This window comes from Perognathus longimembris, chromosome 17 (assembly GCF_023159225.1).
Source record: "Perognathus longimembris pacificus isolate PPM17 chromosome 17, ASM2315922v1, whole genome shotgun sequence".
Lineage (NCBI taxonomy): Eukaryota > Metazoa > Chordata > Mammalia > Rodentia > Heteromyidae > Perognathus > Perognathus longimembris.
This window is the reverse complement of record NC_063177.1, coordinates 15,668,245-15,696,169: the sequence shown is the minus strand read 5'-3', so window position 1 is coordinate 15,696,169 and position 27,925 is coordinate 15,668,245. Positions and strand designations below refer to the sequence as shown.

Sequence of the window (27,925 nt, the reverse complement as noted above, 5' to 3'; positions counted from 1 at the left end):
GATCTCAGATTCTTGAATAGCTAGAGTTACAGATGTGATCCACCAGCCCCCAGCAAGAGTATAAAAACTTTTAAAAGTGAGTTATTTCAACTCTTGTACGCTGTGGCTCAATTCCTACTTTGAAATATGAGAAGCTGTGATTTTGGAGGGAAGATGAGGTGGCTGTGAAGTGGGCCCTCAGGAGTGTGTGCTCCTTTTGAGATGCTTTGCTGCTTTTAGAACAGGAGGCTGGGTAACAGGTTTGTCTCTCCAGCTATGTAATGGGAGCTTTCCAGAGCCTAGGCTCTGTTACATATCCAAATCAAGCTGAGCCCATCCTGGGGGTGAATCGAGATTGTGAGGAAATTACACCAGCTGAGCTGATTTGATTTGGCAGTGGGACTGAGAAGTTTCTGAAATGTCAGATGTTAATATGATGGCTGGCTGGCTTGACACGGAAAGCCAGGAGTGGGGGGCGGGGGGGCGGTGGATGGTTGGCTGGGTAGCTGGGTAGTGTCATCTGTTGTATTGAGGGAATGTGGGTAAAAGGAAATGGGAGGGGGGGAGAAGGGAGAAGAGGCAAAGGGAGTGAAGAGGGAAGGAAGGTAGAGGGAGGAGTGGGGAGGCTAGTAGTGATGGATCAGGAGGAGTGGTTGGAGATGAAAGGGGAGGTGGAGGAGTTACCAGCTGTAGGACTGAGCTGACTTTGTATGAAGACAGGCTTGGTTTTACCAACCTGATTCATCTCAAGCTGGGTTCAGTGGCTCACACCTGTAATCCTAGCTACTCAGGAGGCTGAGGTCTGATGACTACCCATTTGAAGCCAGTCCAGGAAGGAAAGAAAGTCCATGAGACTCTTATCTCTAATTAACCAGCATAAAGCTGGAGGTGGAGCTGTAGTTCAAGTGGTAGAGCACTGGCCTTGAGTGGAAAAGCTCAGGGACAGCTTGGAGGCCCTGAGTTTAAGCCCTATATTGGCATGTGTGCAGGTACACATGCATACATATAAATACTACTACTACTACTACAACTAACAATAATAGTACTGATGTATCTCAGTACTGTGGGGGATATGCTCTCTCTAGTCATTTGCAAGATGGGGTGTTACATGTTTCTTTCTGGAGTTCTTTCTTCTCAGAGGCTGGTTCTGATGTTCTTTCTTCTCCAGGTGGCCAGGCCTCTGAGGTGACCAGAATAACTTCAGAGATGACATAAGGATTTAGGATGATTCTGAGTCATATCAGATCACTCCACTGTGATGGGGCTCAGGAGTACACTCAGGGGCCCCGAGGGCTGCTCTCTTGTGTGGGCAGCATAGGGATGAGAGGTATCTGGGAGGCAGGAGGCTGCGAGTGACTGAGGCCAGACCTCATGCTTCATGGCTCTGGTAGAGCTGGGACTACAAGAGCTCTGTGATTGGAGGGCATAATGGCTGTGAGGGGTAAGGAGTACAGAAACCAACCTCTGGAAAGGACACAAGGTGGTTCGTGGTCTGCTCTCTCTGTGTAGCTATTGAGTTAAAGCTTATCCAGATACGCTTTAAAACAAGACAAACAAACCCGGAAAAAGTTGGGAAATCCTTAGACTTTGTGCTCCCAGGCATTTCTCCAAGGAATTGATTTTAGGATCTGTGAGGAGGAACCTTTCAGGCCACAGCACACTACCTACACCCCACAATAGCAAAGCAGAGAGCCAGTCAGGAGCCATGGTCAGTTCAGAGAAGCTAGAAAGTGGATTTGCAAAGCCTGAGGGTGGGGGTGGAGGGGATCTAGCAGGCATCGGAATCTTGTCGTGGGAGAGCCAGGCTTAGCAGGGCCTATCCAGAGGCCGGAGGCACCTGAGATTGGTGCTGGTGGCAAAGGTAGGAGCCTGGAAGCCAGGCTTAGCAGACCACTAAGTGGCCCAGCCTGACCAGGGGTGGACAGCTTCACCTCCTACGGGCAAATCCCACATCTTGGTGGGATAATGGATTTGGGTTTCCTGCTTGGGCTAAGTGGAAGTTAAGAGTCTGTTTCTGGTTTCTTGAGAAGAGGGCAGAGCTTCAAGGCAGTTGTCAAAGTTCACCCCTGACTGGGAATGCATGTCGTAGTGTGACTCCAGTTTTGTGCACTGAGGGAGGATTACCAGTTCAGAGCCAAAGTGTCAGGTCTTCTTTCTTCGCTAAGGCAGGAGGGACTTGAACCTAACAAGAAGACTCTGATAGTTTCTTACAGATGCTGTAATAAATGACTACAAGTTTTGGGTCTTAAGACAATGTGAGTTTATTACCATATGTTTCTGGAGCTCAGAAATCTGAAATGGGTCTTCTTTGTGCTGACATCATGGTACTGGCACACTGCATTCCCTCCATTGACTCCAAGGAAGAAATGATTCCTTCATCTTTCTCAGCTTCTAGAAGGCCCAGCAGCATGCCTGGGCCCCTGGCCCCATTCTCCTGCTTTTGAAGCTAGTAACGTCTCACCAGGTCTTTCTCATGCTGCCATCTCTGGTTCTTGCTCTTCTGCCTTATACTTCTAATTAAATAGGCTCCTGGGGTTGGGTGCCAGTGGCTCACATATATAATTCTAGCTACTCAGGAGGCTGAGAACTGGAGGATTCAGACTTGAAGCCAGCCAAGGCAGCAAAGTTGGCATGACTGTATATCCAGTTAATCAGCAAAGAGCTGGGCTAGTGGCATGGCTCAAGTGGTAGAGCACTGGCCATGAACAAGAAAGCAGAGCAAGGATGAGGCCCTGAGTTCAAATCCTAGTCCAGTGGGAGAATTCTTGGTTATGTTGGGCTTACCTGAGTCAGGCCGCGCTTCCCATCTCAGCATCAGTTGATTGTTGGCCTTGATTCTGACTGCAACCTTAGTCCCCAGTGCTGTGTAACCTTACATCTTCACAGGCATAGGTGTAGGTGTAGGACAAGCTTATCTGTGTGTGTGTGTGTGTGTGTGTGTGTGTGTGTGTGTGTGTGTGTGTGTGTTTGTGGGGGACGTATGGGTTGTTATTCAGCTCATTCCAAGGCCAGGCCACTTTCAGGGTTCAGTGGGAGGGGTTGGGCCTTGTTCAGACCTGGGTTCCTCATCTGTAAAGTGGCGATCTTTACCTGCTCCTTAGAAGAAGCCTTGTGGGTCTAGTATGTAGCCAGTCTTCTTTCTGTGTGATTCCATGATTCTGTGGCAGGGCCTCCATCCTCTGTGACCCTGGGACAGTTTCTATGGGTTCTCGGGTCCCTTTTCCCCTTGCACTGGTATTGTACAGCTGTGAGATGTGAGCCATGTCAAATGTCCCAGACTTCTCCTGCTGAGTAAAGGAGATCACATCACCCTCCTGTCACTTTAGACATTACCTTCATTTCGTAACCTTTTGTGGGGAGCTTGTCAGTCTCTCATCCAGGTGAGAAGGTCATGAAGAAAAGGTAATAAAAGGTAATGAAAAAAAGGTAATAAAAAGGGACACATGTTACTTTTATTCACCCATCTTTGAGAGGGACTTGTTTAATCTCTTCTTGAAAGAAGGGGCTATCCCTTGCCTCCAATCACACATTGTCAGCTTCCTCTAACTGGAGCCTTCCTTGCTTCAGTTTCAGCCTGCTACCTCTAGGTTGGCAGGTGGGAGAGATAGCAAATGACTTGTCATCAGTTTCTGTCTTGTTCTAATAATGCTATCTACCACTTTGGTTCCAATTACCGGGGTTACCCTCTGCTGCTTCCTGCCAGGGTGGGCATCTGTGGGGAAGAATACAGATCCAGAGACATCAGGGCTGAGTGGGGGAGAGGAAAGGGGGCACTTAATCCTGCTCACACTAACTGTGTTTAGATAATCTTCCTCAGGTGACCTGCCTGGCATGAAAAGTCCCCCTCCTGGTCCCCCAGGCCAGATAGTGTTGCCTGGCTACTGGGAGGCTCCGGCAGGGAGAGTAAACAGGCACACATGTTTACAATTCAATATTACTGCCTGGCAAACACTACATCAGGGCCTTCCAGCCCACTGAGAATCTGTAATTCTCCCTGCTCCATGTGTGGGGGGGCCCTGAACCAAGACCCAGATGCTCTCTTCTGGGAATTGGCCATCAGCTGTTGTATGGGGGAGGGTGGGGGGTGGGCTTAGCCCCAGGAGGACAGTCACTCTGATCACACTGGGCCGAGATCCTGAGAGACCCCGAGAGACCCTGGTTTGGGCTTTCAGCTGGCTACAGTGTCTGGTGCTCCAGGCTCCAGGGACAGCTTGTTGTGATTTCTGAATGGCTCAGTCTGGGAAGAGGTGACTATGGTGGGGGCCAGCCCTGGGGAAGGTGGGCATGGGTGAAGGGTGAGATCCAGCCAAGCGATGTCCTCTGATAAGACAGCATCTGTTGAGATAGAGGCACATCTTTTTCTAGTCCATTCTGAGATCCATCTGTGTATAGTTCACGCAGAGGCACTTCATAGGCTAGCCTTGGTCCTGCTGGGTGGGAATTCATGTGGGAATACTGAGTGGCACGTGGTTAGCTTGCTGGCAGCCTTGCTTCTTCCTGAGGCAAGGCAGGGGTCCTAACAGCTGGTGGGGAGTTGGGGGAGGTGGGCAGAACACTCTATCTATAGAAGGTGTGGAAGTTGTCTGGTCTCCCCTTGCTGGAAGTACCCATGAGGCTGCTCGGGGCACATCTCTCAGGCCATTTGATGGAATGGTGGCCAAGTAAGGTTATTCTTGGCAGAGAGCTTTGGGAATCAGCATGTGCAGTCTACAGCAGGCCAGAATGATTGTTTTCCATGCATGTCTTGTGCTATGTAACCCAGGCTGGTCTGGAACTCTCACTCCCCCTTCCTGAGATTACAGGTGTGTGTGACCTCTTTTATAGGACAGGATTTTCCACCCCTAATCTATAGCCTCCACCCTTCCTTCCAAATATCACTCCAGGAACAGATGGGGAAGCCTTTTGTATACCCCTAGTGAGAACTGGGTTGTACTTGCTAGGCAGGTGCTCTGACATTTGAGCCACATTCCAACTCTTTTTCCTTTCGTTACTTTTCAGAGTCTCATATTTTTGCTTGTGACTGGCCTCGGACTGCAGTCCCTCTACCTATGGCCTATGCCTGCCTAGGCATAGACGGATGGCAGATGCCACCACATCCAGCTTATTGACTGAGATGGGGTTCTTGCTAAGTTTTTTGTCTGGGCCAGCCTTGAGCTATACATCTCCTGATCTCTGCCCCCTGATGACCTAGGACTATAGGCATGAACCACCCTACTGGCCACGATGCAGCGTCTGATAGGTGCTCTGAAGGAGAGACAAGAAAGGTGTTTTGGTACTATGACTTCAGGGGAGACATTTGAGAACATCTGTCTGTGGGAGATATGGCTTATCCAGGGTGGAGCGGACAGCAAAGAAGACTGGTGGAGGTGACAGGTGAGCTGTACTCAGAAGGTATGGCTGTATGAAGGGCCAGGAATGTCCCTGGACTCTGGAAATGACGAGTACGAAGGCACTGGGGTAGAGAAAAAAGAGTGTTTGCATCTTTAGGATGGAAGGGAAGCAGGGGCTTGGCTGAGGGGACTGTGTAGAGGCAGAACACCCTGGCCACATGTATCCTGGGAGGGGGTTTGGATTTTCATTCTAAAAGTCACTTGATTTACATCTGGCAACCACTAGGAAAATCGGTTATTGTTATCAGATATAGGAGGAGGGAGACCCAGCAGGAGGCCATCGCTGGCAACTGGCAGGCAGTGTTGAGGGCTTGGTCTTGGTGTTGAGAGTGGGGATGTTGAGAAATGTGTGGGTGAAGGTTACGTTGGGGAGATCAGGACAACTGGGTAGACTGGTGGATTAGACAGAACTGGTGGAAGAGAAGGATCTCGATGCTTCACCCTTGCAGGTCTTGAGCAATGGGTAGGCTTCCCTCCCACTTTTCTGAGATAGAGGTGGGAGGGGAGGGGAGCTCCCCATGCTCCAGATGTGGCCTGGTCCTTCCTCTTGCCTCACTAGGCCCCCTTGTGGCCAACATCCTCAGTGCGAGTTTGCCTGTGGCTGGGTCAAGCTGGAGAGATGCAAAGTCCCTGCTTGCCTGCTGTGCCACTTGGTAGATCCAAGGACCCAGACCCTGCCACGGTGCCCATCCCTGGTAGAAGAATGACTCATTAGTCCCTGGAGACCAGGCCCCACAGCCTCCTCACTCACTGGGGGCTGCTGGGTCCCTACTTAGCTGCTACCTTCATCTTGTTCAGCTCTCAGCTTCAGTCCTAGGCCTGAGAAGGTGGTGCCTGCCCTAGGGACCAGGCATCAGCACCACTTAGACCTCCTGCATTGTAAACACAGATCTCTTTTGCCAACAAAGGAATTTGTTTGGAAGAAAAAGGTCATGGTCTCTAACCTGGCACTCCTTCACTATGCTTCCCTCTTCTGCATTGTGCGGTGTGTGTATATGTGTGTGTGTGTGTGCGCACACTTGTAATACTGGGTCTTGAACTGTGAGCTCAAGGCCAGCATTTTACCACTTGGGCCACAGCTTTTCTTCTGTCTTTTGGGTGGTTAATTGGAGAGAAGCGTCTCATGGACTTTACTGCCTGGGCTGGCTTCGAACTTCAGTACTCAGATCTCAGCCTCCTGAGTAGCTAAAGTTACAGGTGTGAGTCACCAGTACCTGGCTTGCGGTTGTGCTTTTGAATTGGGACCTCTGAGAAGACAAATTTGGAACAATCACACCTAAAAACTGCTTATGGCAGGAAAGTCTGTGCATGCAGCTAGTTATGGCCCTTGCCTTTGGGGATCATAAACTTCCTTAGGCCTGGGGGGGGGTGTTTGCACATTTGTGTTGAGTGTGTATGTGTTCTGGGTGTCTGTTTGGGGGTGGATAGTGCAGGACTTCCCAGAATGATCGTCTTTGTACCTGAGTGATTTCTCCAGCCTGAAAGTAGGACAGGCAGCCCAGGGTCCTGCCATAAACCTTGTTAGGGTTTCTGTTTGCCTCAGCACCCCACTCATCATCCCCAGCTGGCAAAGTAGGGGTAGGGGTGGGACAGTTGTGTTATTTGACATATGGTCTATGAAGAAGAGCTGCTTAGCATGGAAGTCCCCCCTGCGCTTGTACTTGTACATGTATAATTAGGCTGTTGGAGCTTGGGGAATGAAGTATTTATTTAGGCAATCATTAACAAGAAAATTGGGAAGGAAAAGAACATACAATTTGTAGACATTGTCTCTCTCCTCTTCCTGCAGTTAATTTGAAATGAAACCTCCAGCAAGAAGGGAAGCTAGATATGCCCCCCATCTCCCCTCCCCCCACCCATATTGCTGTGGTGAGTGGAAGGCTGGGATCTTGTAGGTAGGGGCCACCACGACTGAATTAGGGTGCTGCAGATGGCATCTCCTAGGCCTATCAGAAACATGAGCCCCCCAACCCCAACCAAGATACCAGCTCCCCACAACCGCTTTTCCAACACCAGTGACACTAAAATATATTGATTTCTCCAGTTCTCACGTTGAAGGAGCACCTACTATGTGTCTGGTAAGGAACAGGCTTCTGGGAAATCCAGTAACCTGTTGTTTCAGGTAAGGAAGTGCCCAGACCTGCGAATGTTTGCATGTGTTCACATCTACCCATGCTGGTGTGGGCCTGGGGTGTAGGGCGCTTTGGTTTTCTTCTTTGCCTTAAAGCAGATGGTGGGCAGCTGGGCAGAATCTCCGAAGCAGGAGGCTGGAGTTCTGATGGGGCAGTGAATGGCTCCTCTGGGGGAGACACTCATGGCTCGATGGAGGGGAAGGGAGAGTGGTCAGGAGCACACCCCGTGATGAATGTGGAAATGGAGGTGCAAAGAAAGGGGGAGGTTCCTCAGGAAGGCTGTGGGTATGTGGTGTATCTTGGGAAATTGTGTTTGGTGTTTTATTTTATTTTATTTTTTTTGCCAATCCTGGGGCTTGAACTCAGGGCCTGAGTACTGTTCCTGGTTTCCTTTTGCTCAGAGCTAGCACTCTACCACTTGAGCCACAGCACCACTTCTGACCTTTTCTGGTTATGTGGTGCTGAGAATCTAACCCAGGGCTTCATGCATGCTAGGCAAGCACTCTACCACTAAGCCACATTCCCAGACCTTGCTTGGTGTTTTAGAAAGTGGGAAGTTTCATCCTTGGACTCAGTTTTCCCTAGACAGCCCAGGAAAGAAGTAGAAAGTATGCTTTATGTTCAAGAGCAATGAATGGGGCTGTGGTTCATAGCCAAGTCTCTGGCAGGACTTGATCCCCTTCCCTGGTGATCACTGTGTTCACAGTTCCCTGAGAGGAGGCTGACTGTGTCTATAGGGCATGAAAGATGGAGGGGGTCCCCAGAAGGGCAGTGGGGGCTCTGGACCGGCTTAGCCACAACTTCCAGTCCTGTGATGAGCTCTCTCTGGACATACAGAGGTGGTGGCCACCAGGACTGAATTAGGGTGACCTCTTCCTTCTCTAGGAAGGAGTCCAGGCTGGGACCAGGGAGGAGGCTGATGAGTGCTGGGTCCATAGTACTTTGGTCTCCAGGCTTTCCAGAGGAGGGGGAGGAGAGAGGTGGCAGAAGGCCTCAGAGGTTCCTGCTGCCATGCTCAAAGCCAGAGTGCAAAATCAGGCTCTGGTGGCTCACACCTGTAATCCTAGCTACTCAAGAGGCTACAATCTGAGGATCAGGATTCGAAGCCAGCCTGGGCAGTAAAGTTTATGAGACTTATCTGCAATTAGCCACCAAAAAGCCTGCAGTGGAGGTGTGATCAGATCAGGTGGTAGAGTGCCAGCATTGAGTGAAAGAGCCAAGCCAATGCCCTGAGTTCAAGTCCTAGTTCAGGTGGGCACACCTGTACATGCACACACCCCACTGCCACACAAAGCCAAGGTCAAAGCTGGAGTCCCAAGTGCACAATGCATTGTGGTTGTACATTTCATTCTAAGACAGCATCAGGAAAAGGGGGCAGGAGAGCAGGGAAGGGAAGCGAAGTGAGGGTGAGGGAGAGAGGTGGAAGGTGCCCTGGTTTCTGCAGAGACCACTGTGGAACAGAGACAACCTCAGAATGTGGAATGAGGCAGCCAAACCCCTCTGCACCCAGCCGGATGCCCACCCACCAGGGCGGCTCAGGGGACAGCCAGGGACAGGGGAAAGTGGGGGAAAGCAGAGATTTTCTTGGCTCCACCGTCTTAGCCTCTGGAGTTTCCTTTTTCCTTCTTTAGGTTGGGACCCAGCAGAGAGACCCCAGGGCTACTGGTGAGACCAAAGCCAAGCCAGCCCCTCCTCCCCTCCCTGCCCCTGGGGTCTTTCTTTAGGCCATGGTCTCCCTAGGAAGGTCAAACCCACTCTGTCACATGCTCAGCAAGGTTTGTCTCAAATAACCTGATGAGATTTCCACAGCTGTTTTCCCAATTCCTTGGCTGAGAACATGTTGTGGGGAAGACTGGAAGTTTCAGGCCACAGGCTGGAGTCCTGCCATCAGACACCACAAAGCCTGGCTGGGAGAGTCTCCAGGGCACAGACGCCTGTACCTTAACCAGTGCCGCACAGCATGCAGGCTGGAGCCCCAGTTGTTTCCTTGAAAGTGGGACTAGTTGCCCAAAGGCAGCCTTGTGCCGACCTTGCCCTTTGCAAACACCTTACTGCTTTCCTTCCTTTTTGAGGGTGCTGTCACTGAATGTCTGTGTTGCTTTGACACTATAGTGAAATACCATAGGCTAGATAACTTTCTAAAGAAAAGAGGTTCTGGAGGTCCAAGATGGAGGGCCTGAATGGTGGTGGGTTTCTTGCTGGCAGAGTCCCGGGGTGGCACAGAGCATCAGCACAGTTCAAGAGGCAGGGGGCTCATGTCCTTTCTCTTATCATAAAACAAACCATCAGGAATTAGTTATGGATACTCTACCCTGGTGACTTTATCTAATTCTAATCAGCTCCCCAAGGTCCTACCTCTAAGCATTACTGTTTTTTAAGCTTACCTGTCAATACTTCACAATAGGGGTGACATTTTTATTTTTATTTTTGTTGGTCATGGGGCTTGAACTCAGGGCCTTTGTGCTGTCTCTGAGCTTTTTTAAATCAAGGCTACTGTACCACTTTGAGCCACAGCTCCACTTCTTGTTTTCTGGTGGTTAACTGGAGATAAGAGTCTCATGGACTTTCCTATCTGGGCTGGCTTTGAATTGTGATCCTCAGATCTCAGCCTCCTGAGTAGCCAGGATTACAGGAGAGGGCCACCAGTGCTGTGCTAGTGGGGGTGAAATTTAGTCCCACGAACAATAGACCATATCTAGACCTTAGTAGTTTCTACAGTTTGTCCTCATCCTGTTAGTGCAATGCTTTTCAGTTTATAAATCACTTACTTGAAGGCTTCTGGTTCTCGCAGCTATCCTGCAAGAAAAGAAGGATGTCTCTTCTTTACCGATGAGGAAACGGGGACATAGAAAAACGAAGCTCTCACTCCCCTGAGCCAGCTGCTAAGACCTGGACCCCCAGGCTTTGTGATTTGAAATTCAATGTTCCCTCCAGTACTCCAAGAAATAATTACTGAGTACAAATAATTACTGAGTGTCTTTGCTGTATTTCATTGCTTCTGAGATACGTTTACATTTCCATTTCCCCCTCTCATTTAACAACGTTGTTAAGTGAGTATTTCACAAGCCAGCGTAAGCTGCAGTTTAACTGCCAGTGGATTTTTTTTTCTTTATTAGTGGCCCATAAAATAATGTGTATCTTACAGTGGTTGTTTGAAATTCATTGCAGTCTGGTGTGTGCACACCTCAGGTGTGCGGGGATAGGGCTTTGTGGTTTTGAGGAAAGGCCAGGCAGTCCCAGCCATTAGCATAAAGAAGAATGGGACACTTGGCCCAACCAAGCCAAGGGCCATGACATTATGGCTGTGAACTTCAGAAGGGAATTAAGGGGGTGGAGGTGTGGCTTAGTGATATGAGGCACTCCTAGCACTCTCGAGGTCTTGGGTTCAAACCCCAGCACTGCTAAAAAAAAGTATGAAAAGAACCAAGAATTAAAATCAAACTTGAGTAACTGTTCTTTCTGTGTGAACCACTTGCCCTGTAACTGGCAAGTGTGGAAGTGTGGTGGTCCAAAACTTAGATCCCAGGGACGGCCTTCGGTTGGCATTGCTGCCCACTGGCCTTGTTGACTTACCTTTGAGCCTGCTTCTCCAGCTGCACAGTGGGGTCGTGAGAGTCCCCACTGTACAGGTACAGGTAATTGCAGCATTAGGCAAGAAAACATGTGGGGCGTGTTTAGTCAAGGGCCTGCCTATAGTGAGAGCATATAATGACACCAATAGATGTCATCCCCATCATTATGGAATCATGCAGTTGATTCTGAAAAGTCATCAGATTTGGAGCTGTCAGACATTGATTGATTGATTGCTTCTGTTCTGTCTGTTTGTCATCTTGGGTCGTCTTTGAACACATACCAGGGTGTGAGGCGTGGGATGATTAGTTCAGCTTTCCAAGTGAAGAAGATGAAGGAGGCTGGAGGAAGTCCCAGGGCTATGATCTGGATGCTAGTGTGTCTGACTGTCAGGGTGGCGTTCTTTTCCCTGGACTCCAGCTCCTGGAGAAAAATCCCAGGGACTGAGTAAGATCATCCTTTCCAGAGCCACACCCCCGCCAGTGCCTGGCCCAGAGATCGGAGACAGTTCTGTAGCTCACGCCTTGCTTCTTGCTTCAGTGCACTTCTGGTCTGGGAGTAGGGGCTTGGACACCGGGGTACCGGGTCCAAAGGGATGGCAGAAGGGTGCCTGGGTTCAGGAGGGCCAGAGACACCCATGGGCTTCACCCATTCCTTCCCCAGAGATGGACTTTTATGCCAGAATTTGAGGACTTGAAAGAGACACCACCAGACTTCTCCACAGCCAGGTTTCCCTCTTGTATGTGGCACCTTCAAACCTCGAGGTGGCTCCATTAACATCTGGAACTCCGCCCTCTCTTCCCTATCCCATTCGACCTCTCGTGTCATTTCAAGCCCCAGAGATGGACCCTTGCTGAGGCCTTCTTTACTGAGCTGTGCCTTCCTCCAGTCCCCAGGGACATCTCCTGGCCTCCATCCTCCTGTAGGATGCTAGCAGATTGGGTGGATTGGAGAGAGTGAGCTGTGTGTCTGAGTGGAGAAAGTAGAGTCACGAAGAGCTTTCTGCCTTGGGACCTGGGGTGTGAAAAGCCAGCCTGGATCAGGGAGGGAAGATGGCTGACCATCACCTTGTAGTGGACTTAAGACCTATTTCACATCCTGTTCTGCAGCTGACTCACAAAGTGGATGGATCGCTCCATTTTATAGATAGGGAAACTGAGGCTGAATAGCCAATCACCTAGCTCATGAGTCACAGAATCTTGTTAAAAGCTTGTCTGTTTCAGGCGCTGGTGGCTTACCCATATAATCCTAGCTACTGAGGAAGCTGAGATCTGAAGATCATGGGTCAAAGCCAGCCCAGGCAGGAAAGTCCATGAGACTCTAAGCCACCAAAAAGCTGAAAGCAGAGCTGTGGTTCAAGGGGTAGAGTGCCAGCCTTGAGTGGAAAAAGCCAAGCAAGAGCGCAAGGCTAGGAGTCCAAGTCCCGGTAGTGGCATAAAAAGCTTGTCTGCCATCCACTAAACCCAGCACTATTTCCACCATACCATATTCCTTTCTTGATGGATTTAAAAATTTGTGCCTTTCCTTTGCAGCCAGGGAGGCTAGAACTGAGGGCCCTGGATGAGTGTAGCGCATGATGTGCTTAGTGTTGGGAAGACACTGCAAGACCCAGGGCAGGGCTGGCTCCCTCCTGCACTGTGCGCAGAGCCATAACTGCAGTGCGAGTCTCCCCAAGACATTCACCTTATTTATTTTTAATTTTTCTCATGGGATAGCTGTGGGGCAAGACAGGACAACCTTCTCTCTTTTTAAAAGTATATTTTAAAAATAAAACACAGAGTAATATACATAATAGATGTTAAAAGAATCAAGGCTATTCCTGGCAGTAAATAGTTTCCCATGTCTCTGCCCCCATTCCCACAGCACCCCCCTTCCCTCCTCCCCACCTTTTCTCTCCCTTCCCTAGAAGGCAGGGCTTACTCTTTTAGCTGTAGCTTCCTTCAGGCTAGGGCAGAGACACTTGCTCATAGGATACGTTAGCTCCAGGGATTCACAGGAATGCTTTTAAGATGCAGGCACCTGGTGGGGTCTTTTACTTCATTTTTATTGTCTTTGCACAGAATGGGAATGTTGAGGCCTCAGTCAAGTGGCTCCTGCCTCGAGTCCCACAATAGACAAGGTCTTCAGTCCTGCCCAGCCCTACCTTCAGCAGGTCAATGAAAGGCCATGGCCCCTGACTTTCCTGGGCCTGTGGAACCATAACCAGCTGGCGGGATGCCTCTCCCTAGGGAGGGACACACGATGTGTGGTGACTCTGCCAGCCGTGGGATCCCCAGAAAAACAACCCTGGCAGAGGATGGGTCAAAGGTCACGGCTAGTCAATGCAGACTAACAACTCTAGGCGGGCGTACACCCAAATCCTTCAGTTCCTTGTTTGATCTTAAGGAAGTTGTCCAGCGTCAGCTGCCGCCGTCATTGTCCTGTTGCCGGGTGGCAGCAGCCTTCGTGGCTAGAAGGCTGACCTGGCCCCTGACTCCCAGGGGGGACAGGCCGAGGGGAATCTGATGGACTTCCTAAAGAACTTCCTGGTGAGTGTCCCAGCTGTGGTAGGGGGAGTTGCCTGTCAGGTCTGCTGCCTGGAGGGGCTGGGGGTAAAGCCCTTCCTCCTGTCACCTGGCAGAGAGCCCCAAGTCACTGTTTGCTTACTGTGGGGCCTGGAAGCCTCTTTCCACTCAGGGAGGGAAGAATAGAGGTCAGGGACAGAGGGGATTCTGTGTGTGCGTGTTGGGGGGGGGCATGGGAGAACAGGTGCCTGAGTCAGGAACCAGGCCTTTTCTTACCAGCCTGCAGGTTTTTGAGGTGGGGTGCTAGCCTGAGGCAGGACAGGGCTCCCCTGTGTGTTCCTCTGAGAAGGCTTTTGTCCCCTAGCCAGGTTCCAGCAGACCCACTGCAGGCTCAAGGCCATGCTGAAGCTGGGGGGCTCCGAGGTGAGAGGGACAGAGAGAGTCTTCTGTTCATCTCCCACCTCGTCTGGACACACTTGGAGCTGGCCAGCACAGCCCAGTCCTGTGGGTCTCCAGTCTTTTTATTCTGGTCAGGGACTACAGAATCTCCTAGTAGGTGACAGCAGAATGTGGCTGGTATGAGACCAGGTGTCCAGCCAGATGGGTCCCCGATGGCTTTGTGGATCCTCCATTTCAGCTCTGAGAAGTCCTTTGTGATTCTCTTGCTGTCCAATTGAGGACATGGGCTGGGCCCCTGCATCCGCACACCTGCTGGCTGGGGACTGGTTACTTTCTTGTCTTTCTTTCCTCGGTTGTGTCACCCCTTGTCTTCAGGGAGCTGAGGGGAGAGGGATGTGAGTGGAGAGTGACAGGATACATATTTGTGGGTTGGGTCTAGAGCACCCCGTTCTCAGACTGCACCATCACTGGCTCTGGAATGAGTGTCACAGGGACAAATAAATGATCCTCTGATGAAACAGGAATGGCCTGCTCTTTCTAGCTCATGGCTGGGTGTGTGGGTAGTGGGGAGTTGGAGGGTTTGAATGGGGACCAATGTCCTTGGCTTTATCATCTCAGAAGGCCGAGTGACTGTTGTTTGGGGGAACTGATGAGAAGGGTATGGTGTCATGGGGATAGAATGTAGGGAGTAAGGTGAAGTTGTTGAATGGTCCAGAGGGGTTGCAGTCAGACCTGGGGTGCAGGCTTGTAGGAGGAGTTGATGTGGGGCAGGAGGATGGAGAAATGAAGGACAGCTCTTGAGGGTTTTGTTTTGAGTTTTAGATGGGTGGAGAGACAGCTGGTGGGATTGGGGAGAATGACTGAGGTAGAGAAAGGTTTTCGAGGAATACTTAATGAGAGTTCTGGATTGGCCTTGGGAAAAGTTGAGATGCCTATCAGACCTGCACAGGAAATGTTGACTTGGCAAAGCCAGGTAGATCTGGTCTTGAGTCTAGTGCTCACTCTGGGCAGGTTGCTTTACCTCTGTAACGTGCCCTTCCTTCCACAGTGCTTGGGAGACTTCTGGGGGACATTTGTCAGGTGTCTGATTCATGGCCCAAATGCTAGCACACCGAAAGGTCCCCAACAGAGGACACCTTGGGACTTGCTAAACATGTCTCGTATCATTTCATTTTCCATCTCCACTGTTGTCTAGAGTGAAGCTTGACACCTGTCTTACAGGATGATTTGGTCAGAGATTTATTGGGTTTGATCCATTTGTAACACTGAGTTGATTAGCAATAAATTGATTATCAATGTATTAAAATCAAGAGAGCTCACATACAGATTTGAGTTCTGGTCTTTCTTAATAAACAGCAGTTATGCCAGGCACCCGTGGCTCATGCCTGTAATCCTAGTTATTCAGGAGGCTAAGAAGTGAGGATCGTGACTCAAAGCCAGCCCAGGCAGGAGACTCTTATCTCCAATTAATCACCAAAAAAGCCAGAACTGGAGCTGTGGCTCTCTAGTGGTAGAGCACTATCCTTGAATGAGAAAGCTAAGGGACATTGCTTGGGCTCTGAGTTCAAGCCACAGTACAAGCACAAAACAAAATCAACTATGGTTACATTGAGCTTTTATTTCTACTTCAGCTTATCTAAATAAGTAGTAGCTATCTCTTTTGAGCATTTAACAATGTCTTATTCTCTCATTCTTTTTTAAATCTTAATTGATGTGAAATTTATATAACATAAAATTAGTCATTTTGAAGTAAACAATTCAGTGGCATTTTGTACATTCACAATGTTGATCAACCACCCCCTCTAGTTCCAAAATATTTTATTTTCATCATCTCCACCTAAACCCCCATTAGCAGTTCTTTCTACCCTCTCCTCCCTCTACCCCCACCGCTGGCAGTCACTAGTTTGTTTTCTGTCTTTCTAGATATTTTATAGACATGGAATCATTATGCTTTGCTACTGCAAAAGAAATAGTCAACAGGGTAAAAAGACATCCTACAGAGGGGGAGAAAATATTTGCAAACTGTTTATTATATAGGGAAATAATTCCAAAAGATGTAAGGAATGCTTACCTCTTGATAGCAAAAGAAAAAGCCTAATAACTGATCTAAAAACTAAGCTAAAAGCTTGAATAGACATTTCTCCAAGGAAGACATCCAAGAGCTATATGAGAAGATACTCAGCACTATTATCCATCAGGGAAATAAAGCAAAGCCACAATGAGATAGCATCTCATACCTGCTAGAATGGCTAGCTAAAAAAAAAATAAAACAACACTAAAAGATAAGTGTTGGTGAGGATGTGGAGAGAGTGGATTTTTCTTTTCTTTTTTTTCTTTTTTTTTTGCCAGTCCTGGGGCTAGGACTCAGGGCCTGAGCACTGTCCCTGGCTTCCTTTTGCTCAAGGCTAGCACTCTGCCACTTGAGCCACAGCACCACTTCTGACCGTTTTCTGTATATGTGGTGCTGGGGAATCGAACCCAGGGCCTCATGTATACGAGGCAAGCTCTCTTGCCACTAGGCCATATCCCCAGCCCCAAGAGTGGATTTTTCTTGAACAGAAGGTCCTGTGATCTTGCCTGACTTTCTCATTCAATGTTGGAGCTCTACCAGTGGAATGACAACTCCATTTCTGGCTTTTTGCTGGTTGATTGGAGATAAGAGTCTCACAGACTTTTCTGCCCCTTCTGGCCCAGTTCCTCAAATGTCTCAGCCTCCTAAGTAGCTAGGATTATAGGTATGAGCCACTGGTGTCTGGCGGAGACTGGAATTCTTATAACACCGTTAAGTGGGAATGCAAAAGCAATATGATAGTTACTTTAAACACTTTGAAAAACGAAAAAGAGACTTCTAGCTTCATTCTTTTTGCATGTGTATATATTCAGTGTTTTTAGTAACATTTGCTGAAAAGGCCATCCAGATGCATCAGGCTCTATGGAGCCTGAAAACCACTTGGCATTCTTAGTGTTTTGTTTTGTTTTGTTTTTTGTTTGTTTTCTTTTTCCAGAGCTGAGGACCAAACTCTGGGCCTTGCACCCACCAGGTAGGCACTCTTCTGCTGAGCCAGATCCCTAGCCCCCACTTGGCACTCTTGTAAAAAACCAGCTAGCCATTGTATATAGAGTTATCTCAGAACTCTTGATTCCGTTCTGTGGACAGATCTGTCTACTATTGGGCCACTACCATGCTGTTTTGATCACTGGAGCTATGAAGTAAATTTTGAAATTGGGGACAGTGAGTCCTCTAACTTGGGTTTTTCCTTTTCAAGAATGTTTTTGTTCTTCTGGATTCTTTGAGTTTCCAAATCAAATTTAGGGTCTGTATTTTAGCTAGGATTTTGATAGGGACTGTGATACATATGTGGATCACTTTACTTGATGTTGCCATCTTAATAATGTTAAGTCTTCCAATCCATGAACATGGGATATCATTCCATTCATTTAGGTTGTCTTTTTTTTTTTTTTTTTTTTCCAGTCCTGGGCCCTGGACTCAGGGCCTGAGCACTGACCCTGGCTTTTTTTTTTTTTTTTATTTTTTTGCTCAAGGCTAGCACTCTGCCACTGAGCCATAGCGCCCCTTCTGGCCGTTTTCTATATATATGGTGCTGGGGAATCGAACCCAGGGCTTCATGTATACAAGGCAAGCACTCTTGCCACTAGGCCATATCCCCAGCCCCCATTTAGGTTGTCTTTAAGTTCTGTAAGTAATGTTTGGGAGTTTTCACTGTGTAACTCTTTTGGTTAAATTTGTCCCTAGACATTTTGTCCTTTTTTTTTTTTTTCATGTTCCTATGAGTGGGATTGTTTTCTTGTTCTCCTTTTCAGATAGTTCATTGTCAGTGTCTGGAAATGCGTCTGACTTTTGTACTCTGCTGTATTTCTGGGTTTCTTTATTCATCCTAGTAGCTCATGCTCTCTGTCTCTCTCTGTCTCTTTCTGTCTCTGTCTGTCTGTCTCTCTCTCTCTCTCTCTGTGAGATCATGTCCTCTGGTAACAGTTTTACTTCTGCCTTCCATGGTGGTTGCTTTTTATTTCTTTATGCTGTGGGGCTTTCGGCATCCTGAACAGTACAGGTAAAGCAGGCATCCTCATCTTGTCAATCTTAGAAGGAGAGAAGGCTGTTGACTTTCACCATGGAGTATGCTGATACCCATTTAAAAAAAAGTGCCTTTTGTCTTATTGAAGAAGTTCTTCTATTCTTAGTTTTCTGACAAAAAAGATTCTGGAAGGCGGCTTACCATGGATGGCACTCATTGGTAACAGGGCCAGGTATTCAAGGTGACTGGGGGGAATCAGGAGCAAGGGGAGAGCTGGTGGTCAGAGAAGATGCAGCTCTTACTAGCGGGGATAGGGGCTTGTTCACACCTGACTCTAGCCACCCAAGCCCAGCTACACCCAGACTTGAGAGTTTCTATCATTGGCATCATCTTCATCTTGCTCATCAGAATATTCCTTTATTTATTGATTCGTCCATCCATCTGTCCATCCATCTGTTCATCCATCCATCCCTTGAGCACTTGCTGTGTGGGAGGCACTTCGGGGTCCAGGGGAATACCATAAACCAAGACCTGCCCCAGATGGCCCTCTGTCTTGATGAACTTCCCTTTGTGGGAAGAACTCTGACATTGCCTGCAGACCTCAGCCTTGGTCCTGATCCTGCTCACCCTTTATATGGGGCCTTGGAGGCAGTCACAGAACTGGGCAGCACAGTGTCCTTGAATCTCAGGCAACAACATGCATGTCTGCTCAGGCTTCTCCCAAGGAAGTGTTCCCTTGGCCTCCAGCTCCCCAGCTTTCCAGAAACCTCTTTACCAAACAGCAGAAATCCTTTCTTTTTGGGCATTCTTCCTCTCTGTGAGGACCAGAAACTCACTATCACCTTAGTTTTTCTCCTCCCTCAGCACTGCGCATCACCTATCCACTCTTCCCCGGACCTCTGGGAGTGGATCACACCATCTCCTTCATCCTGGGCTTGATGTGAATTTTCTTTTTGTCATTGATTGCATGTCCTGGATTGAGAGGGCCAGGGCAAATAAGAGGGTGGCTCTGGGCATCAGTGTCAGTGTGTGTGTGTGTGTGTGTGTGTGTGTGTATGTGTGGTGTTGAGTGTTGTGCCAGGTGTTGCACACTGGTTGGTGGGGTTCTGCACTGCCCTGGGGATTGGTGCTGCTAGCAGTCCCTTCCAAGGTACAGAGTACTCAGATAGCATCGTCCAGCTGTTGGAAGCAGGGTGTGGCAAGGCTGCTCATATGTAAACACATTTCTCCAGGAGAGAAATTGTGCCTGGAGCTGGGACAGGTGGCTCAGCAGGGACATTGTGAGCAGCAGGTGGATTGTAGGAGGTGTCACTTCTCCAAGTAGAGTGAGAGCAAAGGAGGAATGAAGGGGGAAGTGTGCTGACAGGGGTCCCATGAGCTGTGTACAGTAAGGACGGAAGACCAGATGGCTGTCCAGCTGCAGGGAGATGCCATGTCCATGGGTGAAGCTTCTCAGGACCAGAAGGAGCCAGGTGGGCTGCTTCAGCAAGGGCACAGGGGAGAGAGAGGCTGCCACTGACCTCTCATAGTCAGCCTCTTGTGTGTTGACTTCAATCAACCTTCAATCGAAACTGCGTACACAGCTGGGCTGGTGGCTCATGCCTGTAATCCTGACTACTCATGGGGCTGAGATCTGAGTGAGGACCTTGATTTGAAGCTAGCTTGTCAGAAAAGTCCATGAGGCCCTTATCTCCAATTCCCTATCAAAAAGCCAGAAGTGGAGTTATAGCTCAAATGGTAGAGTGCCAGCTTGGAGTGAAAAAGCCAAACAAGAATGTGAGTCCCTGAGTTCAAACCTCAGCACCACCACAAACAAACAAAACCAACAAAACAAAAAACAAGCAACTTTCACAAAAAGCTGTCTGTATTAAATATGCACGGGGCTGCTTCTCCTCTTCCCCTTTCCCTACACACCGGAGCAGACCATTTAAACAGCATTCACATTGCATTCAATAGTATACTTTATCTCAGAGGAGAGTTAAGTTGCCTGAGAGTATGTGCTTGGATCCCTTGCAAACACTGTGATATTTCAGATAAGAGACATTTTCCTATCCCCTGATTTTTGTGGGAGGTCCTGGGTCCAATCCCTATGGATGACTGTCTTACACAAATGCTATAATCCTTCCATTCCTTTTACTTCACTGCCTGCGCACTGCACTGGCAGAATGGGCAAGTAGGAGTGTCAGAAAAGATTTCCGAAACCTAAGTTTGCCCTGCTTCCTCGGATCACCTCCAGCATTCTCTTCCCCAAGGACTCGCATTGCCCTTCGGGAGGGGAGACCAGGAAGTTTCTATATTGGGAGGCGGGGAGGACAGAGATTGAACTGGATGGAACCCCGGGGCCCAGCCTGTGACTTCCTTGGCTGAACTGGCTTGTGTGATTATTTCATGGTCTACTTGACCGGCTGTTAAAGCAGAGCCGAGGGGTAGGATGGGGAGGGGGGAATGCTGGCTGCTGCTTTGATTTGGGTGGCAACAGCTGTTGCTAATAATAAATCAGACAGCTGAGCCGACCCGGTTATTGATGAAGAGGCTGAATTCCATTCCTTTGAAAATGCAGGGCTGGTTTCTTGGTGGAGGGTGATTCCCTGCTGAAGGATGCCCTGGGTAGGGCTTCAGTCTGTCCTACAGACACTTGTTGGAGACTGCCAGTGAGTCAGGGAGCATTTATTGAGTGCTTTCTGTGTGCCCTTGGCAGTGGGAAGTAGTCTCAGGGTGTGTGGATGAGGGTAGGTCTGAATGGTTTACAGCTGCTTTTCCAGGCTGGTCTGAGTCACCCCTGCTTCTGGGTGGAAAAAGAATCTTGCTTGTTGCCAAGCTTGGAATGGTCGCACTGGAAAGTTGAACGCATCACTAAGTGGAGCCAGCTCAGCTGAGGCCAGCTTGCCTCTGGCTGATTTCTGGGCCTGGGCACCGGCCTGCAGGAATCGTCCGCCCAGCATCACCCGGCGTGTTATTCATGGCTCAGGGTGAATCATGGTCCTGTTTTCTTACCTCTTATACCAGCCTCAAGGCCCCTGGCTTCTTCATCCAGGAAACACACTCATCTTCCACAATCATCCCCAAACACCATCCCCAGGAGGATCGCCAAAGACAAGAAGAGCGAAAGTACTCTCAAGCCCAACCGGGTAAAAGCTGGCTTCCCCAGCAAGCTTTCCAATCATTTTTGCTAACAGATGCTGTTGACTGGAGTATTTGCTGTGGACCAGGCCCTGGCTGGGCACTTCCTGTATATTTTATCATTTCATCCACATAAAAGCTCTCTCTGGAAGTCAGGGATTATTTGATTCAGTTCTCAAGGGAGGAAATTAAGAGAATAAGTAATCAAGATTAATGTATGCCAGGCCCCCCAGTTGGGCAGTAGAAGGTCAGCCACTCCCCAGACCTAGGCTCTGCCACTGGGCTCTTCTCTCCTGTCTTTCTACTTCACCTAGCCTGCTCTGCAGATGAAGCCTGAGTACTGGCTATCACAGTCTTCCAAGCCTGGACCTCAACTCTCTTTTCCCAGGTGAACTTCAGGAAGTGTGACCCATGTGGTACCATTCCCACTTCATCCTTTTCTATCATGCGACTCTCTCTCTGTCTCTCTCTTTCTTGGTGTTGGTACTGGGGCCTGAACTCACGGCTTCACTCTCTTGCTTGGTTCTTATGCTCAAGGTTAGTACTCTACCACTTGAGTTCTGCTCAGGCTCCTGTGTCTTTGCTGGTGTGTTGGTTTGAAAATGTATCTGCACATTCTTTGATAGTTCTCTAACAGGTTCTCCCCTTGAGGTAGGCTGGATTTGGACTCTTGCTTCTAATGAGTAGATAAATTAGAAGTGATGGAGTATGATGTTCCAGGGAGAAGTTTTACGGTTGGGTGGCAGTGGCCCACTCCTGTAATCCTACCTACTCTGGAGGCTGAGACCTGAGGATCACAGTTCAAAGTCAGTCCAGGAAGGAAAATTCACGAGACACTTATTTCCAATTAACCAGCAAAAAGCTGGAAGTGGAGCTGTGGTTCAAATGGTAGAGCACCAGCCCTGAGTGAAAAATCCAAGAGCAAGAGGCCCTGAATTCAAGCCTCAGTATGGACACAAAAGACAAACAGAAAAACGGATGAAAGTAAAAATTTAAAGAAGCAATTCTTCTGAGTTCTTATGCTCAACCTGTATGTGCCTCCAAAATGCCTTTTTATGTTTAATTGGAAAAATAGGGATCATCTTACATCTTATTCACAGCCCTGTGTTTCCTACTTAGTGATGCATTGTGAATCTTCTTCACACTAGCCTAATTCATACAGATCTCTTCCAGATTTGATCATATGAGTGTAGGGTGTGCTCCTGCATTATTTTCCCCTTCCCACTTGTGAGTGTATATATATACCTCAGCAATGCTGTGATGAACGTTCTTGTCTTTGTGTAGTTGCTCAACTATCGCCTTAGGGTAAATTCCCTAGAACACCCAGGTTTATCAGATGAAAGGATGCAAACATTTTTAAGACTTTGGACACACAGTGACACAGATTGCTCTTTAGAAAGATCATACATTACCTGCAATTCCTGTGCCCTTGGCTCATGTCCTTGCTAACACTGGCCAGTCTGATGGGGGAAGATGTGATCTTATTATCTCTCACCTCAGTTCTTTTAATGCATAGGGAGGCTGGGCACATTGCCATGTGTTTGTTGGCCTTTTTCTGTTTCTGCTGTAGTAGTTGGTTCATGTCCTCTGCACACTTTTCGTTTCCCTTACAAGACTTCCTTATGTATTTAAAGTGTAATTACACAAGCAGCATGGGTCTGCATGTTGATGAAGTAAGCCAGATATAAAGCTCAACTTCCCTGCTGCTCTTACCCTCCTTTTGGGTATGATAGCCTCCTTTTTGCTTACTTGGCTGGTGCTCTACTGCTTGAGGCACACCCCCAGCCCAGATTTTTTTCATCTGTTTATTTTGGACTGTGAATAAAAGTTATTCACAGACTTTTCTGCCTGGGTTGACCTTGAGCCATGATCCTTCAGATCTTAGCCTCCTGAGTAGCTAGGGTTGTAGGCCTGAGCCACTAGTGTTCCACTTTGATAGTTTGGTATTTATTCTTCCAGATCATTTTTATGCATGCATATGCATATAGGTAGTTTATTTATTTATTTAATTTTATTGTCAAGGTGATGTACAGAGGGGTTACAGTTGCATGCATAAGGTAGTAAGTACATTTCTTGTCATACTTGTTACCCCCTTACTCATTTTGCATGTAGGTAGTTTTTGATTTTGCTTTTAAGGTTGTTCTCATAGGAGTGGGACCATATACCATGTGGTATCCTCAAATTTGCTTCCTTTCCTCTCCCAACTTGGAGAGTTTTTTTTTTTTGTAAGCAATACAAATGTATCACTTTTTTTTCCTGCTCAGTCATGGGGCTTGAACTCAGGGCCTGGGCACTGACCTTGAGCTCTTTTGCTCAAGGCTGGTGCTCTACCACTTTGAGCTACTGCATCACTTTGGTTTTCTGGTGGTTAATTGGAGATAATAGTCTTAACAGACTTTCCTGTCTGAGCTGACTTTGAACAGAGTAGCTAGGATTACAGATGTGAGCCACCGGCTCTGGCTTTCTGTTGCACTTTCTGAATGTTTGAGTAGTTGTTTTCTTTTTGAACAGTGAAGCTGACTTTACATACAGTAAAGCCATCCATTGGAAATGTATACTTTTGTGAGTTTTGGTGCAGCTACAGACTTGGGTAACCATCAGTATAGAATATTTCATCACCTTGTAAAGAAATACAGTATGTTTTAGCTCTCACCCTTCCAGGTTCCCAGTCCTGTCAGCCTCAAGAAGCCACTAATCTACTTACTGTCTCTAAGGATTTGCCTGTTATGGACATTTCATATGAATAGAATCATTTAATACACAGTTTTAAAAATGTTTGTTTTATTTCACTTACTATGTTTTCAAAGTGCATCCATGTTGTAACATATGGCAGTACTATGTACCTTTTACAGCTGAACACTATTCCACTGTATGGATGTGCTTCATTGGGTTATCCATTGATGGACCTTGGGCTATTGTGAATAATGTAGCTGTGGATATTTGCAGACAAGTATTCCTTGGGTTCCTGTTTACCGTTTTTCCGAATATACACAGAAAACAAATTTCTGGATCATGATAACTCTGTTTAGTTTTTTGAGGAACTACAAAATTACTTTTCACAGTGGCTGGGTCATTTCACATTTCTTCCAGCAATATCTGAGGGTTCCAATGTCTCCGCATCTTTGCCCAAACTAATTTTATGTGTTTTTTTTTAAATTAATGGATTATAATGGTATATGTGGAAACCCATTGTGTAATTCCTGATGATTAATGACATTGAGGGTCTTTTCTATGGACTTAGTGCCCATTTATACTAATTGTATGTGTGTGTGAGGAAAAATCTATTAAGACTTTTCCTACCTTTCCCCACCCCCGCCTTTGGTGATACTGGGATTTGAACTCAGGGTCTTGTACTTGCTAGGCAGATGCTTTTCCACTTGAGCACTTAAGCCATGCCCCCAGTCCTTTTTGCTATAGCTATATTTGAATAAGGTCTTGTATCTTTGCCCAGGCTGGCCTGGCTTTGTACCTTTTTTTTTTTTTTCTCCAGAGTTGAGGACTGAAATCAGGGCCTTGCACTTCCCAGGCAAGTGCTTGTCCACTGAGCTAAATCCCCAATGCCTGGCCTGGACTTTGATTCTGTTCTTCCCACATAGCTGGGATGGCAGGCACAATGTCCTGCTTTTTTTTTTTTTTCCAGTCCTGGGGCTTGAACTCAGGGCCTGAGCACTGTCCCTGACTTCTTTTTGCTCAAGGCTAGCACTCTGTCACCTGCGCCACAGCACCACTTCTGGCTGTTTTCTATATATGTGGTTGAGGAATTGAACCCAGGGCTTCATGTATACAAGGCAAGCACTCTTGCCAGTAGGCCATATTCCCAGACCAATGCCCAGCTTTTTATTGGTTGTGATGGGATTTTACAAACCACAGTCCTCCTGATCTCTGCCTCCCACATAGCTGGAATGATAGGCTCATGCCATCAGCTATGATTCAGATGGTGGTCTGGAGAACTTTTTCTGGGCTGACCACTAACTTCAGTCCTCCTGATCTCTACCCAGTTAGCTAGGATCGCATGCTGAGCCACCATACTCAGACTCATTGATCATTTTAAAATGTAGTTATCTTTTAAAATTATTGAGTTGTTGGAGTTCTTTATATAGTGTCTATTGAAGTCCCTTATCAAATATATGGTTTGTAAATATTTTCTACTACTCTGTAAACTTTGTAAATATTCTCTACTACTCTATAAAGTATCTTTATATTTTCTTTAGAGTGAGCATGAGAAATTAATACTCATTCTTTAAATATTTGCTAGAATTTACAAATAAAACTGCCTGGGCCTAGGATTTTCTTTTTTTTTTTCTCAAATTTTTATTATCAAACTGATGTACAGAGAGGTTACAGTATCATACGTTGGGCATTGGATACATTTCTTGTACTGTTTGTTGCCTTGTCCCTCATGTAGGATTTTCTTTATGGATAGTTTTTTGTTCACTAATTCAATCTCTTTGTTATATTTCTCCCTCCCTCCCTCCCTCCCTCCCTCCCTCCCTCCCTCCCTCCCTCCCTCCCTCCCTCCCTCCCTCCCTCCCTCCTCTTTCTTTCTTTCTTTCTTTCTTTCTTTCTTTCAGTCATGGGGCTTGAACTCAGGGTGTATCCCTGAGCTCTTTTTGCTCAAGGCTAGCATTTTACCACTTTGAGCCAAAGCTCCACTTCCAGTTTTCTGATGGTTAATTGGAGATAAGAGTTTCATGGCCTTTTCTGCCAGGGCTGGCTTTGGACCATGATTCTCACATCTCCGCCTCCCAAATAGTTAGGATTACAGATGGGAGCCACCAGCATCCGGCTTGTTATGTATTTGTTTCTGTGTGTGTGTGTGTGTGTGTGTGTGTGTGTGTGTGTGTGTGTGCATGCCGTGTGTGTGTGTGTGTGTGTGTGTGTGTGTGTGTGTGTGCATGCACTTGATTGAATTCAGAGCCTGGGTGCTGTTCTTTAGCTTTTTTTTTTTCTTTTTAAATACTGTTACCCCTTCCTTATTTTCTCCTGCTTACCACTCCCCACTACCCTTCCCCTGAGTTGTAAAGTTCATTTCCAACATAGTGTCTAGTGAGTATCATTGTTGTGTTCATCCTTTGTCCTGTTCTTTCTGTGATTCCCATTCCCTTCCATGGATCATATAAACTTATATATGAGTCAAAGCTTTTTTTGCTCAAGGCTGGAGATCTACCTCTCGAGCCAGTTTCAGTTTTTTTTTTTGCGGGGGAGGGCCCATTGTGGGGCTTGAACTCTGGGCCTGGGCATTGTTCCTGAGCTATTCAGCTCAAGGCTAGTTAGTGCTCTGCCACTTGAGCCACAGCACCACTTCTGATTTTCTGAGTGGTTAACTGGAGATAAGAATCTTACAGACTTTTCAGCCTGGGCTGGCTTTAAATCACAATTTTCAGATTTCAGCCTCCTGAGCAGGTAGGATTACAGACATGAGCCTGTAATAGCCAGTTATTTGTTATATTTCTTTTTGAGTCAATTTGGTAGTTAGTGTTTTCCTATGAATTTGTCCATTTTACCTATCTGACTTATTTACTTAGGGTTGTTTATACTATTTGCATTTTCTCCTGTGAATGTAGCTTACTCTAAACAATTTTTGAAAAATATAGATTGGTGTTAAAGCTGTTTCCATTTTGTGCTGGACACACAATGCAGCAGAGAACATTTTGCATGTCTTTGTGTGTATGTGGAAGTGTGCTAAGCTGTAGATTCCTAGCTGTGTAGTTACTGGACTGGAGGTGTGTACATTTCAAATGTGGATGATTTCTGTCCTCTTGTCTTTCCTGCTCATATTTCTGTCTTTGTGCATTCGTGTGAGCTCTTTCTATTGACAGTCCTGGTCTCCTGGAGACTAGAGCTGGTGAGAACGTGCTGTGCAGCTGGTGCATTTGTATCTAGAACAAGTGGAAACACTATGCTTGGGATCTGCTCATTTGGTAGCTTCCCTGGCCAAAGGTGTTGGGTGGATGCCCCAAGCCCAGTTCTGTATGTACACATACAGGGTTTGCAGACTCTAGATCCTTAGTTTCTGGGAGGTCAAAGGCTTTCTACCTCTACCAGGCCTGATTTGGCCTGGCAGGGGCTTGAGTCTGCAGCAGGAATGGGTCTCTCCAGGTGATTCCCTTCTGAACTGTGAGGGCCGTGGGGAGATCCTGGGTAGTTGTGGCTCCTACAGAGGCAGGGAGAGTGTTGGGGGGTCTACCTCTGCATGACAGGGATGGGCTCATTTGTCATCACTGTGTTTTCTCTGGGCACTCACTGATTGGGATGCCAGTGCCTCGTGTGGGCAGTGACGGGATGGTGGGAGAGGAGTGGGAAGTGGGGGCTCCTGAGAGATGCTTGCTTGCCCTTTGTAGGGGTGGAGCCACCAGCCTCTCAGCCATCCTGCTACTTCCTTGTTCTCCTTCCTGACTTTACCTGTGCTTACAAAGGTGGCTCCAAAGTGGGTTAAAGGTCTGGACAGAAGCTGTTGGAGGGCAGTTTTAAAATAATTGATCCATGCTGGGTTTTGGTGGGTCATGCCTGTAATCTCAGGAGGCTGAGATCTGAAGATCATGGTTCAAAGCCACCTTGGCAAGGAAGTCCATGAGACTCTTATCTCCAGTTAACCACCCCAAACCAGAAGTGGAACGGTGGCTCATGTGGTTATCCTTGAGAAAAAAAAAGCTCAGGGACAGCACCTAAGCCCTGATTTCAAGCCACAGGACGCACGTGCGCTTGTGCACGCGTGCGTGTGTGTGTGTGTGTGTGTGTGTATGGTATGTGTATGTGCACACCCCCCCACCCCCCACCCCCACACGTTTTATCCACAT

General features: G+C 47.6%; 1 protein-coding gene across 5 annotated transcripts in view; it reads left to right on the top strand.

Moving 5' to 3' along the window:
• The window catches only part of Rap1gap2 (RAP1 GTPase activating protein 2), a 207,121-nt gene that overhangs the window by 118,673 nt on the left and 60,523 nt on the right, over positions 1-27,925 (top strand). The window lies entirely within an intron of this gene.